At 50.8% G+C, this 6,605-nt stretch overlaps 1 long non-coding RNA gene and 1 pseudogene across 2 annotated transcripts; both read left to right on the top strand.

Annotated features, from left to right (window-relative positions):
• The first annotated feature begins 240 nt into the window (after positions 1–240).
• On the top strand, positions 241–1,117 carry LOC125528713. 2 transcript variants are annotated; one of them, XR_007292455.1, is made up of 4 exons: positions 241–393; positions 475–662; positions 772–852; positions 966–1,117. It is a non-coding gene; the product is annotated as an uncharacterized LOC125528713 (long non-coding RNA). The 2 variants fall into 2 exon arrangements; XR_007292456.1 differs by having other exon boundaries at positions 963–1,117.
• A 3,095-nt stretch (positions 1,118–4,212) lies between these two features.
• On the top strand, positions 4,213–5,138 carry LOC125528711 (annotated as a pseudogene).
• The last annotated feature ends 1,467 nt before the right edge of the window (positions 5,139–6,605 follow it).

Raw genomic sequence — 6,605 nt, 5'->3', positions numbered from 1 at the left:
ACATTGTGTGTCTACCCTCGGTATATATGAGAGGCCTAGAATACAAGTGTCCTACTTGGACACGACTCCATATCCTGTCCACACACCGTACGACTCTAAGTCCAACTGTAACCTAACTTGTACAATAATATTCGACACAACTCTAACAAGGAGGGAATACATGTTAAATCTAGTCTAAAAGATAGGCATTTGGACTCTCAATTAAAACGCTCCTGCTTTGTGTATGGAATCTGAAAAGCCTTCTTTTGTTACCAAACTTTGCAGAACAAATGAACAATAGACTTCCTGACCACCACGGGCAAAGCTAGAGCAACTCATGATGCAGCCTGACTTATGGTACACTGTTGATTGGTTCGAAATTTGCTAGAGCTTACTAGAGCCAACCGGAGAAAGGTAACCCCTGATGCTTCCTTGAGTGTACATGCTAGGAGGAATTAGTCTTCCTTCAGAATGGGATCATTTTTAAAATTTCAGGTATCTTGATATCTATGGGGCCGAGACATGATATTTGAGCAGGGTAACCCTGCAGCTGAAGCGAACAAACATCCTAGTGTTGGGAGCAAGACCGACTGAGTGATCAGAAGTGTAGTTTGGAAACGCCGGGATCCCATTCGCATGCGCATCTGAAGTTTTGAACTGTGAAGTGGTCATACTGATAACTGGTCAGTTCATCAACAGCTCTGTATATTGTTTTCATCTAGTTATTAAAATTACATTAGCCATGAAGTGATTAGGGGTACTGATACTGACTGACCTTTGTTGTCATATTAGTTCTTCCATACTTACAATGGGAGAAAGAGAGAGCTCCTCCTCGCTAGTGGTGGATGTGCAAATGTGGAGTGAGAGCGACAGGTCAGCTAAACCCCTTTCGTTCAGTAGCAATCGCTAGTTATCAACTATCCTATATACACTTAGGCCTTAGCACAACTGAGCCTGCTCATGCTCTCCCGTTGTTGTTGTAGCAGCCAAGAGGGACTTGGACTACAATGATTTCTGCTCTCGTGGGTCTGACCGGCCCTTGACGTACCACTCTGCTCTTGTGGAATCTCGCCATTAATACCTAGTCTCTCTTGTATATGCCCCTCTTTCTTAACATTGGTCAAGCTGGAAGATGGTATGCATCGTGTGGTGACGCAACTTGCTTGTTAGAATAAATCCGAGGCTACCGTCGATCTACCGAGAATCAAGCAATCATACGAGGCACGACACCGAGATTGGTTAACGAGGTTCACCGATATGGCTACATTCCCGGGGCCTGACTACGGGCGCTCCTCCCCATGATACCTCTACAATACCGCACCCCGGCCGCTCGGGCGCCGGCACACGCCGCCGGCTCCCCCGCGTGCCCGTGCTATTATGTTGGCATATGTTACATCGTGTGTCTACCCTCGGTATATATGAGAGGCCTAGAATACAAGTGTCCTACTTGGACACGACTCCATATCCTGTCCACACACCGTACGACTCTAAGTCCAACTGTAACCTATTGTACAATAATATTCGACACAACTCTAACAAACTCCACCTTGACGAATATTCTCCACCACCTTGAATTCGTCCATGCGTCGAACCTCCATGTACATTGGACTTGAGATACGCCATGAGCACCGCTGCTACTCCCAGACTCCATATGACTCCACCTGCAACTATAGTCCCTTCTCGTCTTTTTCAGTCAATACTCGAGCAAAATTAAGTTCCTCAATACTCTACTTTGTGCTCCCAACTTTCGAAGAATCCGTTCAACACCATCACACACCGACCACTGTCTGCGTGAAAATGAACAACTCACGTATTGGACGCCACAAATAAGAGTTACCTGAACTCAACATCACCTCTCTTTCTTGACCGTCTGTCTGAAACTTGAAGGAATTTCACCGTTGCCCTGTGTCACCCTGAGTCAAATTTACAGTTGTCTCATCCTTTTTTCCCGGATAGTCTTTGACATGTCCCATAGCTATAGCACTCCGTCTCCTTCTATACTTATGATCCGCACTTTGCAATGTGCACTGAACACCACAAAATATACGACCATGTACTCTCTCAGCCTTTGACAATTTCAGACTTTCGGCCACTTTCTCAGATTCTTCATGGTCAACTCCTGTCCATCAACCGGCACCGATAGACCTAGTCACCAACTTGAATTCGGTACTCGTCAACACTGCTTCAGCACCCCATGCACACTTTGTTTAACAATATATCTGACCACCGGTGCCCTGGCATGTCGCTGTGTCCCGTGCTTACCGCACACCTCGCCGCTATCACCGCCTCGAGTCTCTGCTGTCCTGGTCGAGTCTCCCGGGTAGCTAGCCCCCACTGTCTCAACTCTCACTACAGAGAACCATCGATCATCACCTACGGATGTCGAGTATCACGCCTCCATCAGACCACTGGCGCCCAGTCCGATCCACGTGTCTCTCGCTTTACCCGCTGGAATAGGCTTCGACTCTCCGTTAACTTACGCCGTAGCCCCTTCATCAGCTCAGAGTGTAGTCATCCGTCAGACTCCAACTCCACCTTCAACATGACTCCATGGTGGTTGTACGTGCCACCCTCCCGTGCCCTGTCGACTCCAAGCTCTCATGTGCACCGTCTTGAATCAACCTTGCGCAATAGTCTGTCGAAGCCGCACAAGCCCTCAAGCATGCACCACGTGTTTCCACGCCCCAGAAGTCGGCCACCATCAGCATCACGCTCCTATGTCGTCGTCGCTGAAATCACCGCCGTCTTCTGCTTTGACCGACATCCCCGTCGATCCGTCAGACAGTCCAGTCCGACCCAGCCGAAATTATCCGACTGCAACCATGCTTCACCCTGCGTCGTGTCCGCCTCGCACATCTGTGCATTGCCTTGACGCCTTGTGTTTGCATAATCCTATCACGGCGCGCTCCAGACTCCTCCAAGCCTTATACGCACGTCGCCATCCTCGCCACATACTCTTTGAACCTTGTTAGCAATCTTGACAGAAAAACCTTCCGTGCAAACCTGATTCCTTGCAAAATTATTTTCCTTATCCATTGCTAGCACTTGTCCGTGTACCCCTAGCAGCCAAGACAAGCTATTTTATCTTCCAACTACTCCTGGACAACAAGCACGTTCGTTTGCATGTGACGGCAACATGCAAACCTCCTGGTACAAACATCTATGCAATTAGCAATACAACCCTAAAAAAGAGTTATTACCATGGTATCTTCCGTGGCTGCACCATGCATGCGTCCACAAGTCCCATCGCTCCTCGTTCTATATCATTGCTGTCCATGACACAGTATATACCATACGTTGCAGATTCTCTCTTTTTTATAAACAAATCTCATGCACCTATACGTACATCCTCCTGCAACTCTCCAGCACTTGCGCTTTGTCCCGGTTCCCCTCTGACCATGCACAAGTCTCACCTGCAGCTCCCAGCAGCCCAACACGGGCCTTGTCAGCTCCAGCCCAGTGCCTATCGGCCACCTATTGCACCGGTCCATGGGCCACGGCCTGCTATGACTCCTGTTGTGTAGTCACTAGCCACCTCGGCTCGATCGCTACGTCTTCCGAGTCCTGACGCACGTTCCGCCGCCGCCGCCACCAAGTTGCTTTCCGATCGGATTCGATCCCATCTGCTGACTGCACGCACCAGCCGCCCGACCGGCGTCCAACTTAATCGATCTGTCTCCCGCTTCGAATTGCTTCTTGTAGCTGCTCGCTTCCAGATCGATTTCTCGTCCGCGCATGGCGCCCCGCAGGCAACATGTTATCAGCGAACAACCTTGATCCAAGTCGAGTTTTTCCTCTAGATCAACGATCTGCGGCCTCCTCAAACCTTGCTCATAATATCACTTGCTCATAATATCACTTATTAGAATAAATCTGAGGCGTTCCGTCGATTTATTGAGGACCAAGCAATCACACAAGGCACGACACCGAGATTTGTTAACGAGGTTCACCGATATGGCTACATCCCCGGGACATGACTACGGGCGCTCCTCCCCATGACACCGTCACAATACCGCACTCCGGCCGCCCGGGTGCCGGCACACGCCACCGGCTCCCCCGCGTGCCCGTGCTATTATGTTGGCATAGGTTACATTGTGTGTCTACCCTCGGTATATATGAGAGGCCTAGGATATAAATGTCCTACTTGAACACGACTCCATATCCTGTCCACACACCGTACAACTCTAAATTCAACTGTAACCTAACTTGTACAATAATATTCGACATAACTCTAACATAACATGCTGCACGATCACCGGCGAGAACCGGGCGCCGATGGTGGCGGGCTTCTCCTCGCGGGGCCCCAACCCGATTGTCCCCGAGATCATCAAGCCGGACGTCATCGCGCCAGGAGTGAACATCCTCGCCGCCTGGTCTGGTGCCGCCCCGACATGGACGCGCGGAGAGTGGAGTACAACATCCTCTCGGGGACGTCGACGGCGTGCCCGCACGTGGCCGGCGTGGCGGCCCTGATCAAGAAGCGGCACGGCGACTGGACGCCGGCCATGATCCGTTCGGCGCTGGTGACGACCGCCGGCCCGCTCGACAAGGACGGCAGGGACATCGTGGACAGCGGCAGTGCCATCGGCGCCGCCGTCATGGGCGCGACGCCGCTGGCGGCCGGGGCCGGGTTCGTGCTCCCGCGGCTCGCCATGGACCCAGGCCTGGTGTACGACGCCGGCACGCAGGACTACGTCGACTTCCTCTGCACCCTCAACTACACGGTGGAGCAGATGCGGCAGTTCGTGCCGGAGCTGAGCAAGTGCGACAGGACGATCCCCAGCGGCGTGGCCAACCTCAACTACCCGTCGTTCGTGGTGGTGTTCGACGGCTGCACCCGCGTCCGCACGCTGACGCGGACGGTGACCATGGTGTCGGCGCGCCCCGAGAGCTACAACGTGACGGTCGCGGTGCCCGACGGGGTGAAGGTGACCGTGACGCCGGCGACGCTGGAGTTCAGGTGGCCGAAGGAGAAGAGGAGCTACAGCGTGCAGTTCAGCAGCGAGGCGGGGGCGAAGGCGAGGACGGCCGGCACGTGGGAGTTCGGCCACATCGCCTGGGAGAACAGGAAGCACCGGGTCAGGAGCCCCGTCGCCTTCAAATGGGACAACTGATGCCATGCATGTAGGCCTGAACTCTGAGAGAGTAATGTTGTGATACTTGAGAGTTGATCTGTAATGAAGAAGAAGAAGAATCAGCATTTCATTGTGGTGAACTTGTGATGAGGAGAAAGGGATAATCATCATGTTATTTTTCTCAGTACAATTGCATCTAATTTCGTATGGATCGTCGTCCAACTTCATGGAATGGAATCATACATACTACTACATAGTTTTAATCCGTAGACCCGCATTTGCATTTTGCATGCCTCTCTCGGTGGCTGACCATGCGTATTTCCTTGGTGATGCATTCGTGTTTAGCTAGGTTAGAATACTTGAGATGCACTTCTATCATGGATGGTACTGTACGTCATACGTCTAAACAGACTGGTGTTGCTTCCGCGCATCATCTGCCGTCGTATTGTATCGGGACAAATGCTACTTGGAGAGAAGCAGATTTGAAAATAGCTAACAGCGTCATGTTAGAAAGTATCAACACCTATAATATCTAACAAATATAATACGAAAATATATTTAATGAATGGTACTGTATGTCATATGTCTAAACAAAACATTTGATCAGTCGACTGATTGGGTTCATGAACATGAGAACACGTTCTTCGGCCTTCTCTCTCACACCTTTCCTCCTTGAATGCATGCCTCCGCTCCTCCGCCTTCAACTTCCTCTCTCCGGCCACCAACTTAGGCCTCCATTTCTCGTCCTCCAAAGACTTGAGCTCATTCCACCTTTTCGCCTTCTCTTCTTTGCGTTCGATCACCAATGATTTCTTGGTCAGTCATAGACACAAGCTCTTCCTTGTAGTTGCCGCCGAAGGCTCCTCTCCTTTTCCTCTCTCTTGCAATCTTGTTAGCATCGGGCCTCTTATTGGGATTTTCATCCTCCTCATCACTGGCTTCAACGATATGCTAATCCTTGACCTCTACGGAGTGGCCTTGAAGTTTCTCCTAATCCACTTCTCATTGTTGGCAAGTTCTTTGTAGCAATGGTGCAACATGAAGCCCTTGCCACCATTCCTCTTGTTGTGTTGCTTGTATAGCTCTTGGACGAGAGGCACATAAAGATTTTCACCACACTCGGTGGCGAATGGTTGACTCGATCAATACAACCGAACCATTGGTTGCATTGCTCTTGGATGGTGCCCCGGCAGTGCCCAAAAGAGCCTTGAGTGCGGCTTGATGTGACATCCACGATGGTGCTATGGTACTCTTCCGTCCTACCCCAATACTTCTCTTTTGATTGATCTGTGTCAACCGATGCATCAAGCGTCACGTTCATCCAAGCTTGACAAAAAGCAATCTTCTTCTTGGCAATAGTTGTGTATTCTTGGTCTCTTCATGCTTGATTGTGTCTTCATGGGATTATCGACCTCCTCCTCCTCCTCCTCCACTTCAGGATCATCCTCCTCCCCACCCTCTATTGTTGAGAAAACATCGGATATTCATATTGAGGGGCGTAGGGGTGGCTAGCGACGGGGTACGAGCAGCCGGACAAGTCGAGGCGCTGGA

Source organism: Triticum urartu, unplaced genomic scaffold, assembly GCF_003073215.2.
Source record: "Triticum urartu cultivar G1812 unplaced genomic scaffold, Tu2.1 TuUngrouped_contig_5056, whole genome shotgun sequence".
NCBI classification, from domain to species: Eukaryota; Viridiplantae; Streptophyta; class Magnoliopsida; order Poales; family Poaceae; genus Triticum; species Triticum urartu.
This window is presented reverse-complemented; position numbering and strand designations above follow the sequence as displayed.